Source organism: Scyliorhinus torazame, chromosome 9 (genome assembly GCF_047496885.1).
Source record: "Scyliorhinus torazame isolate Kashiwa2021f chromosome 9, sScyTor2.1, whole genome shotgun sequence".
NCBI classification, from domain to species: Eukaryota; Metazoa; Chordata; class Chondrichthyes; order Carcharhiniformes; family Scyliorhinidae; genus Scyliorhinus; species Scyliorhinus torazame.
Genome location: NC_092715.1, coordinates 198,170,555 through 198,181,839, shown reverse-complemented (window position 1 = coordinate 198,181,839; position 11,285 = coordinate 198,170,555). Strand labels below are relative to the sequence as shown.

At 53.6% G+C, this 11,285-nt stretch overlaps 1 long non-coding RNA gene across 1 annotated transcript in view; it reads right to left on the bottom strand.

The window, feature by feature from the left end:
• Nucleotides 1–2,584: 2,584 nt before the first annotated feature.
• Nucleotides 2,585–11,285, bottom strand: part of LOC140429664 (uncharacterized) — a 31,932-nt gene continuing 23,231 nt past the window's right edge. The window contains exon 3 of the long non-coding RNA XR_011949163.1: nt 2,585–3,130. This is a non-coding gene — a long non-coding RNA (uncharacterized lncRNA). The remainder of the gene's footprint in view (nt 3,131–11,285) is intronic.

The following is an 11,285-nucleotide window of genomic DNA, read 5'->3' as shown; positions in this document are numbered from 1 at the left end:
AGGACAGGAGGGAAAGGGAGAGAGTGAGAGGATGGGGAGAGTGAGAGGATAGGGGAGAGAGGGAATGAGAGGACAGGGGAGAGAGTGAGAAGATAGGGAAAGAGAGTGAGAGTGAGGACAGCAGAGAAAGAGAGTTAGATGAGAGGGCGAGAGAGGGCAGAGGAAAAAGAGTGTGAGAGGCAGGAAGGAGAGAGAGTGAGAACGGGGGAGAGAGCAAAAGAACAGGAGTGAGAGAGTGAATGAGAGATGTTACGGCACTCTGGGCCAGTGCAGCCCCACTTGACCCCGAGTCACAAGATAGTTGAAATTAACTTTTAAAATACACGAGGGGTCTTCAGCTGCCCAATAAATACAGTCACCAGGTTTGTAAATTTAAACACTATTATCTTGTTTTTTAAACAGTAACTATAATTAAATAGGCAACAAACACAACTGGTTAACTACTCTCTAATCTATAACCCCCCCCCCCTTTGTTACTCACCAGACCCTCTACATACACACCCATACACACATAAACACAGAGGGGAAAGAGGGGTGTGAAATAATTATGAAAGTACAAAGATGATTCTTTGTTTCAGATGGATGTCTTACAGTTAGTTTCTTCTTCAGTCTAGGCTGTCAGATGGATGTTATCTTTTTTCAGCGCGTACTGGTTTTTCCTGTAGACTCACAGAAATAGGAGACAGCCGGCTCGAGAGAGAGGGAGAAAGAGAGAGAGAGAAAGCGAGAGAGAAACAGCATTTTAGGTCTAGAAGATTCTGCCTGCAGACAGTAGGCTGCTTCCACCTTGAGGGTCCAGTGGCTTCCCCTGAGTTCTCCAAAACCCCCCAGGAATCAATCGCTGTCGGTTGCCGGGCAGAATACTGTCCCTGGCCAATCCATTGGCTGCCAGCCAACCAATTGAAACAAACCCCTCCAATCACTTGGGCGCCATAAAGTTTGGGTTCCTCTACCCAAAATACAAATCTTTATTGCACAGTGCACTATTCGGACACTTTGAGTTCCTAAATTCCTCTGCTCGACTTAAAGATATATCTCCATTAACAATCCATTAAGTAAAAGCAATAAAAACAAAAGAAAAGAAATAGCATCGAAGGAATCAACAGGAAGGGCTATTACAGAGTACAGGAGAGAAAGAAGGAGAGTGAGGGATGGGAAGAGAAAGGGAGAGGAAATGGGAGGAGAGAGAATGTAAAGGGATAGGGAGAGAGAGAAAGAGCCTAAGAGGAAGGGGACAGAGAGAACGAACAGTGGAGGAGAGACAGCGAGGGGATAGGGAGAGAGAAAGGTGATGCGGGATTGAGAGCGAGGGGACGGGGGGAGAGAGAGAGCGAGGGGACCTGGACGCCCTCCCCCGATGCTCCGCCTCCGATAGGCGGAGTTCCCAATCCCGCGGGGGACGTGTGGTCTCAGCGGTCAGGAATTTGGCGTGGCAGCTGCAGACTATGTCCAGTGCTGCCAACAGTCGGGTGGGAGCTCTGCTGCTGGCCCAGAGGTCTTCGGCGAGGGCTGGTGGAGGGGATGACTAGGGGGGCACTATCTGGTAGGTCGGGTCCACGCACGGCCGGCACCATGTTGTTCGGTGCGACCGCTGCAGGTCGACGGCGTGCGCATGCGCGGCCACAGACCCGGCAATTCTCCAGCTGTTTATATTGGCAAGCCACATCTTTTACGTGGCGCATTGGTCGGAAGATGGTCGTGGCACACTGGTCGGCTGCGCCGATTTTTCTCACGTAAAACGCCACGGATTCTCTGGACATAGCCTGGAAATCAGAGAATCCAGCCCATGGTCTCAGTGCGGGTGGCCATTTTAAGTGGCCGGCAGGTGCCGCCGCCGCCATCTTGTGCCAAAAATGTGGCAGGCTGCACAATCGACTGGAGGGAGGGCAAAAATGTACGAACAATTTGAACGAAACCATAGTACAGGGATCGAAGCAATCCAAGAGCAGCGACAAGAACTACATCCAAGGAATTGTTCTTCAACTTCTTCTGTCCCACTGAAGATCCACAGGGTGGGATTTTGAACCAAGCTTTGGCGGCCAAACAAAAGGCTGATTTTGAACTTGGTGCGCTATTCGGAAAATAAATAATCCTGTGTGCAAAGTATATTATCCCGGCGAAAAGAGGGACGATGATGCTGAATCTGAGGCCGACTAGTCTGAAAGTATTTTGAGGTTACTGACGATGATGAAGGTGAGATGGATGATGAACACTATGAGCTGCTGATACATCTCTTCTCCAGCAGCACAGATGAGGTTCCAGAGACAAGGCTCCGGTGGTCTGCAAGTGATGACGAGGTGGTCACGGGGGATGCCTGGACCACGCTGGACTCTGTGGAGAGCGGGAGTTTGGAGATGGCGCATGTAGAATTCAAGGCTGACGATACTACTGACGATTGGCTATTAAGGGAACCAAAGGGGCTGGTTTAGCACACTGGCTAAATAGCTGGATTTTAAAGCAGACCAAGGCAGGCCAGCAGCACGGTTCAATTCCCGTACCAGCCTCCCCGAACAGGCGCCGGAATGTGGCGACTAAGGGCTTTTCACAGTAACTTCATTGAAGCCTACTTGTGACAAAAAGCGATTTTAATTTTTCATTTCATTTCAAAGATGCAAGAAATCGTACTGACCTTGAAAAAACTGGCCTCGGAGATATGAGGTATCCCGTCGCAAGTTCTAGAAACAGTTCCAATGACGTACTCCAAAGCAGCGAGTGACACCAATGACGAGTGGAAGGACATCGATGAAGATGCTGAGTGCGATGATGTGGAGGTTGAATTATTAGGCGACTCTGACACTGACTTTGAAGACGACCTAATGTCCATATCATTATGCAGCTCCATGGGCCACGAGTTTGATCTAGAAAACCCAGGGCTTGGATCAGCTAAGCCAGAAACTATAGTCCTCTCCAGTGATGACGAGCAAGTCACTGATGCTCCAGCAAGCCGAGATGAGGTGAGACGGCCAAACATCGTTCCATCCTCTATGCCTGGCACTAGAAACTGAGGTGATCCAGCATGCTGGTGAGGCCGCGGAAATGGGTGTGCTCACACCGATCAGCGAGGAGGAGGCACCCAAACCTCTTCAGACACCTCACCACATACCGACAGCCGGCGCCACGCCGAAGGCTGCTACAAAGAAAACAACCAAGAGACACACAGGAATACTCCACCGTGTCCAGAAAAAGAAAAAGAAGAAAAGAGTGGGAGAACTATCGCATCCCGCCAGCCAACCAGTATCGATAACACTTGCAGGTAACAAGCAACAACGTGCCAGAAAGTGAAAGCCACGCAGATATGGCAGGGAGACACAGGGCGAAGCATAAGAAAAGCAAGAAGCCGGTAAGCAAGACAGATTCTGCGGAAGTGGCACCGACTTGAAACAATGACGTCTGCACAGAATACAAATGGACACTTTTTTGTAAAACCTGCTCATTGTGTTAAATGTAATGTGTAATGTTGCCTGTAAAAAGAATTTTATATTGATGTTTTGTGAGGAAGGGGGATGTGGTGATATGCCTATGGGCTATATCATAGTTGGATGATGTGAGGCATCCCACCAACAGGTGGCGGTACTGACACACCATGTGGTCTCCAGACCAAGTTCATGTGATCTGGGAGCCGGATATAAAGAGAGGCTCATAGTGTTTGGTGAGTTACCTCATAAAGTACACGGGACTAAACACAACAGGCATGTGGTGAGCCACTGTAATAGGAGATGTAAGGTAGGACCTGCACTACAGGTTCGCCGGTAGCTCCTGCCGGCTGGCTCCGCCCACGGAGAACTGTATAAATATGCATGACCTCCAGTGTCCTGCCATTTCGTCAGCTGCAGCAGGAGGCCACGCATCTGACTGGAATAAAGCCACAGTTGTACCCAACTTTAGTCTTTGTGCAATTGATCGTGCATCAATTTATTACAGTCAGATTTTCCACAGAATGGATATCAGAATTAAGCCCAATCGCCTGCAAATGGATCCGCACTCGCCCGACGCAAGGAAAGACCTTGCTCACTGGCTAGCATGTTTCGAGGCCTACATCAACGCGGCGGACCCCGCACCAACAGAGGCTCAGAAGATAAACGTCCTGTACTCCAGACTGAGCTCCAGCGTGTTCCCGTTGATCCAAGACGCCACGAATTACACAAAAGCAATGGAACTCCTAAGGAACACTACGCGCAGAAGGCGAACACGCTCTTCGCCAGGCACGTACTCGCCACCCGCTCGCAACTACCTGGTGAGTCCATCGAAGACTTCTGGCGGGCCCTAATTCCACTCGTCCAGGACTGTGACTGTCAGGCCGTTACGGCCGCCGAACATGCAAATCTCCTCATGCGCGATGCCTTCGTGATGGGGATTGCTTCGGACCGCATCCGAGAACGATTACTGGGAGGGGCCACGCTCGAACTGGCGGAGACGAAAACCTTGGCGCTCTCTATGATGGTCGCATCCCATAACGTACAATTGTACCCCTCCCGCCGCGCTGCCCACCCTTCTACTCCTCCCTACCCCTCCTGGACCCCGCCGACAACCTCCTCAGCCGGGGCCCTGCCTTCCCAATACGCCTGCGCCACACGCCGATCTACGCACCCCGGGGGTCCCCGCTGCTACTTCTGCGGCCAGCAGAATCACCCCCGCCAACACTGCCTGGCTCGCACTGCAGTTTGTAAAGCCTGCTGTAAAAAGGGCCACTTCACGGCTGTGTGCCAGGCCCGAGCAGTCGCTGCGATCGCGCCCGCTATCGCCCCCTTCCCCACGCCAGACGTACAATGGGAGCCGCCATCTTCTCCCGAGTCCATGTGCGACCAATGGGCGCCGCCATCTTGTCCCCCTTCGGCCACGTGTGCCCCATGGGTGCTGCCATTTGTCCCGACCCCACAATGTGCGCACCATGGGCGCCGCCATCTTGTCCCAACCCCGCAATGTGCGCACCATGGGCGCAGCCACCTTGTCCCCCACAGGGTCTCCGGACATCCCGACATCGGAACCGCATACGCTCGCCACCCGAAGCATCCGATGGCTACCCGCAGCTCGTTTCGATGACGCTGGACCAATCTCGCCCGCACAACCTGGCCACCGCGTCGACGACGGTTAAAATCAACGGCCACGCGACCTCGTGCCTGCTGGACTCCGGGAGCACCGAAGGCTTCGTTCACCCAGATACGGTAAGGCGCTGCTCCCTCGCGGTCCACCCTGCCAATCAAAGGATCTCCCTAGCCTCCGGATCCCACTCCGATGCTTTTGTACAGTCACCCTCACGGTCCAGGGCGTAGAATTTAGTAACTTCCGCCTCTATATCCTTCTTAATCTCTGCGCTGCACTCCTGTTGGGCTTGGACTTCCAGTGCAACCGCCAGAGCCTCACCCTCAAATTCGGCGGGCCCTTACCCCCCCTTACCGTTTGCGGCCTCGCGACCCTCGAGGTCGATTTCCCCCCTCCCTTTTTGCCAATCTAACTATGGATTGCAAGTCCGTTGCCACTTGGAGCAGACGGTTCAGCACCCAAGACAAGACCTTCATCAGGTCCGCAGTCCAGCGGCTGCTTAAGGGGGGTATTATCGAGGCCAGCAACAGCCCCTGGAGAGCCCAAGTGGTAGTGGTTAAAAGTGGGGAGAAACACAGGATGGTCGTGGACTACAGCCAGACCATTAATCGGTACATGCAGCTCGACGCGTACCCCCTCCCACGCATATCTGATATGGTCAATCAGATTGCGCAGTACCGGGTCTTCTCAACAATTGACCTGAAATCCGCCTACCACCAGCTTCCCACCCGGAAGTCGGACCGGCCATACACTGCCTTTGAGGCGGACGGGTGACTCTACCACTTCCTTAGGGTCGCTTTCGGTGTCACAAATGGTTCCACAGAGAGATGGACCGAATGGTCGACCAGTACGGTCTGCGGGCCACTTTTCCGTACTTAGATAATGTCACCATCTACGGCCATGACCAGCAGGACCACGATGCCAACCTCAATAAATTCCTCCGTACTGCCACTCTTCTCAACCTGACCGACAACAAAGAGAAGTGTGTGTTCAGCACGACCCGGTTAGCCATTCTCGGCTATATAGTCCAAAACGGACTTCTCGAGCCCGATCCCGACTGCATGCGCCCCCTCATGGAACTTCCCCTCCCCCACTGCCCCAAGGCCCTCAAACGCTGCCTGGGGTTCTTTTCCTACTACGCTCAGTGGGTCCCAAACTATGCGGACAAGGCCCGCCCACTCATTCAGTCCACCCAATTCCCCCTCGCGGTCGAGGCACAACACGCTTTCGCCCGCATCAGAGCAGACATCGCCAAGGCCGGGATGCGCGCAGTGGACGGTCACTGCCTTTCCAAGTAGAAAGCGATGCTTCAGACGTCGCCCTTGCCGCCACTCTAAACCTGGCAGGCAGACCTGTGGCATTCTTTTCCCGCACCTTTCATGCCTCAGAAATTCGGCACTCATCCGTCGAAAAAGAGTCCCAAGCTATCGTTGAAGCTGTGCGGCATTGGAGGCATTACCTGGCCGGTAAAAGATTCACTCTCCTTATGGACCAATGGTCGGTAGCCTTCATGTTCAGTAACACACAGCGGGGCAAGATCAAAAATGATAAAATCTTGCCAGCTGCAGCAGGAGGCCACGCATCTGACTGTAATAAAGCCACAGTTGTACCCAACTTTAGTCTTTGTGCAATTGATCGTGCATCAAGACACAAACTCAACAGACACAAAACTCCACTTGAGGTCGAACCGGTGCCCTCTACCTTTTTAATATTAATGTCCTTACATTTGTACTCTGCCTCTGTGAATAAACCTACGTACTATACATTTTACATTATCACAACCTGCCCTGTCATCTGAAATGATTTTTGCACATTTACACCCAGGTTCCACTCCTCCTGGACTGCTTTTGAATTGTCCCCTTCGCTGTTGGTCATTAATATATATCAGAAAGACCAGGCTTTAACAATTTTAGCATTTTTAATTTTCCAGCTGCTTCAACTCAGTCCCTAACTTTGGAGAAGAGGAAACACAGTAGCACTGCTCACTAAACAATTAACTCACAGCTTTCCTGTGGTGTCACTGTTTGATATTTTTACCTTTTTCAAACTAGTTCTGTTCCAAATGCTGAGTCTGTCTTCAGGATAGACCAGAGAGACAGGAAATGCTGGAGCAGCTAAATAAGAACTGGAAATGCTGGATACAGAGGAATTCTGGTAGCGACAGACTGGCATCTGCTCTTGAAATAGCATTTGGGATGGAGGCTTTTGCTAGGAATGCTAGTGTTCCGTGCCATATAGCCCAGCGGGACCAGAATGGACAGTGTTAAACTTCAAAACTGCAGTTTCAAGCGGCGGGATTCTCCGTTCCTGAGGCTAAGTGTTCACGCCGGGGCAGGATTCGTGGACTTCCACGATAGCAAAACTGGCGCCGCACCTGGATCAATTCAGCGTGTGGAGGGGGGCGCCACATGGAACACAGTTGATTCCAATGAGAAATGGTGTAGGATTCGCCGGGTCCGTGATTGACACTCGGGAGGCTGAGAAGCTGCAGCCACATATACACATTACACTCCCCACGCACACCATCCCAGCCAACACGATGGCACTGGTTGTACTGGAGCACGCCAATCCAGCTGATGGGTCGGCTGGGGCCTGAAGGCACTGAGGGGATGCCCTGGAAGGACACCCATATGACTTATGGCCCGAAGTTTACAGTGGGCAGTCGGCGGCGTGTGCAGCTGCATAGCTGCCTTGCAGGCCGCGGTGTTAAGTAATGGGTTAAGAGACATTCCAATTAGCTGCCTCATTTATGTTAAGTATCTAATAATTGACACTGATATGTAAAGGGGCTTCAGGTGGCCTTTGTGTCAGGTGATGTGATTTGTTAGAGCTTTGTGCAGAGTCTGTTGAAGTAAATTAAAGGTGTTTGTGGAAAAGGAGCAGAGCCTTCGACTCTTTATACAACAGCAGCTAAACGTTTAACATGCGGCAATGGTGCTCCATTTCCATCCACCCGACTCCACAGCCCAACTCCTGACAACTCCGCTCCTCCCCCCAGCCCTGGCAGAAGCCTCCTGGCTACGGCACAACTCAGCAAACTATGGCGATGTTGGACACTTTCCGTACCCCCACCCCCACTCTCCCTCTCTCAACAGCCACGGTGCCTGTTTCACGATTTTTAAAAGCAAAAGTGAACCATGCCATCGGGAATTCGTCCCGGTGCAGGTGGAGCATCGCGGGATACCCCGGGGAATACTGGGTCAGGCCCGCTAAAGATATGCCTACGACGTTTACTATACGTGTGTTCTGGAGAATTGTGATTTGGCGTGAAACCGGTGCTTGCCACATTTCGGCATCAAAACCAATTCTCCGCTCAATCGCGTTTCCCGATTCTGGTGTCGGCCGTCGGGGTACGCCACGTAGGCATACTGGGGATTCGTATGGAGCAACTGCACCCTCTCCACCAACGGGTCCGCCTTGTGGACTACGGAGAAGGACGGGTCCTGGAGCTGCAAGCCAAGCCGGGAGCGACACCACGGATGTGGACTTCCTGGGATGGCAAGGAGACGCTCATGGGGTGTGTTGTTAATGGCGGTGCACAGTAGTGACCAAATGGAGTATAGTACATCAAGGAGGACCTCCTGCCAGCGAGAGGCCGGGAGGTTCCTGGACCGTAGGGCCAGTTGGATGGCCCTCCATACCGTCCCGTTCTCCCTCTCTACCTGACCGTTTCCCCGGGGGTTATAGCTTGCCGTCCTGCTGGAGGCGATACCCCTGCTGAGCAGGAACTGACAAAGCTCATCACTCATGAATGAGGCCTCTGTCACTGTGGATGTAGGCGGGGAAACCGAACAGAGCGAAGATGGTGCTGAGGGCCTTGATGACGGTGGCAGACGTCATATCGGGGCATGGGATGGCGAAGGGGAATCTGGAGTACTCATCGACCACACTGAGAAAATACGTGTTACGGTCAGTGGAGGGGAGGGGCCCTTTGAAATCCATGCTGAGGCGCTCAAAGGGGCGGGAGGCCTTCACCAGGCGCGCACGGTCTGGCCGGTAGAAATGCGGTTTGCACCCCGCACAGACCTGGCAGTCCCTGGTGATTGTCCGTACTTCCTCGATGGAGTAGGGCAGATTGAGGGCCTTTATAAAATGGTACAACCATGTGACTCACGGGTGACAAAGGCTGTCGTGCAGGGCCCGGAGTCGGTCTACTTGTGCGCTGGCACATGTACTTCGGGATAGGGCATTTGGGGGCTCGTTGAGCTTGCCGGGGCGATACAAAATCTCGTAATCGTAGGTGGAGAGCTCGATCCTCCATCTCAAGATCTTATCATTCTTGATCTTGCCCTGCTGTGTGTAATTGAACATGAAGGCTACCGACCGTTGGTCAGTGAGGAGAGTGAATCTCCTGCAGGCCAGGTAATGCCTCCAATGCCGCACAGCTTCAACGATAGCTTGGGCCTCTTTTTCGACGGATGAGTGCCGAATTTCTGAGGCATGAAGGGTGCGGGAAAAGAATGCCACGGGTCTGCCTGCCTGATTGAGGGTGGCGGCTAGGGCGACGTCTGATGCATCTCTCGCCACTTGAAAGGGCCACGTCTACTGCGTGCATCCAGGCTTTGGCGATATCGGCTCTGATACCGGCGAAGGCCTGTTGAGCCTCGGCCGTCAGGGGAAAATGGGTGGACTGTATGAGTGGGCGGGCCTTGTCCGCATAGTTTGGGACCCACTGGGCATAGTCTGAAAAGAACCCCAGGCAGCGTTTGAGGGCCTTGGGGCAGTGGGGGAGGGGAAGCTCCAAGAGCGGTCGGGATCGGGCCCCAGAACTCCGTTCTGGACCACATAGCCAAGGATGGCTAAGCGGTTCATGCTGAACACGCACTTTTCCTTGTTGTAGGTAAGGTTTAGGAGAGTGGCGGTTTGAAGAAATTTGGCAATGTTGGCATCGTGGTCCTGCTGATCATGGCCGCAGATGGTGACGTTGTCTAGGTACAGAAAGGTGGCCCGCAAACCATACCGGTCGACCATTCGGTCCATCTCCCTTTGGTAGACCGATACCCCGTTGGTGACGCCGAAGGGAACCCTGAGGAAGTGATAGAGGCGACCGTCTGCCTCGAAGGCAGTGTATGGACGGTCCGCTTTACGGATGGGGGAGCTGGTGGTAGGCAGATTTGAGGTCTACCGTTGCGAAGACCCGGTACTGTGCAATCTGATTGACCAAATCAGATATGCGTGGGAGGGGGTAGGCGTCGAGCTGCGTGTACCGATTGATGGTGAGGCTGTAGTCCACGACCATTTTGTGTTTCTCCCAAGTTTTAACGACTACCACTTGGGCTCTCCAGGGGCTGTTGCTGGCCTCGATGATGCCTTCCTGAAGCAGCCGCTGGACCTCGGACCTGATGAAGGTCCTGTCCTGGGTGCTGTACCATCTGCTCCTGGTGGTGACGTGTTTGCAACCCGGGGTTAGATTTGCGAAGAAGGAAGGTGGATCGACCTTTAGGGTCGCGAGGCCGCACACAGTAAGGGGAGTTAGGGGCCCACCGAATTTCAGGGTTAGACTCTGGAGGTTACACTGGAAGTCCAGGCCGAGTAAGTAGGGCAGCGCAGAGATTAGGGAGGACGTAGAGGCGGAAGCCGCTGAATTTTACGCCCTGGACCGTGAGTGTGACTGTACAGTACCCCCAGATCGCCACGGCATGGGATCCAGCGGCCAGGGAGATTCTTTGATTGGCGGCGTGTACCGTGAGGGAGCAGCGCCTTACCGTATCCGGGTGGGTGAAGCTTTCGGTGCTCCCAGAGTCCAGCAGGCAAGAGGTCATGTGTCCATCGATTTTAACGCTGGTCGATGCGGTAGCCAGGTTGTGCGGACGAGACTGGTCGATGGTCACTGAGGCGAGTCGTGGTTGGACGTCGCTGGTGTTGGATGATGGAGTGCCCAGGGGGGGGCACGGGTCCTGGAACGCTGGTGGTGCCCATGTGCCATGGGGGAGACAAGATGGCGGCACCTGATGATCTTGGGGAGGACAAAATGGCAGCGCCCATGGGCCGCACTAGTTAGGAGTTGAAAAAGATGGCAGCGCCCATGGGCCGCACGTGTTGCGCGGAGGGGAAGATGGTGGTGCCCATTGGCCGCGCTTGGTCTGAGGGGGAGGAGACCGTGCGTGGTCTGAGGGGGAGAAGATGGCGGCGTCCATTGGCCGCACGTGGTCCGGGGAGCTGAAGATGGCGGCGCCCTTTGTCCGTAAATGAGGGGGTTGGGGGCGATAGCGGTGATTGCGCGGACCTGGCACACCGCGGCGAAG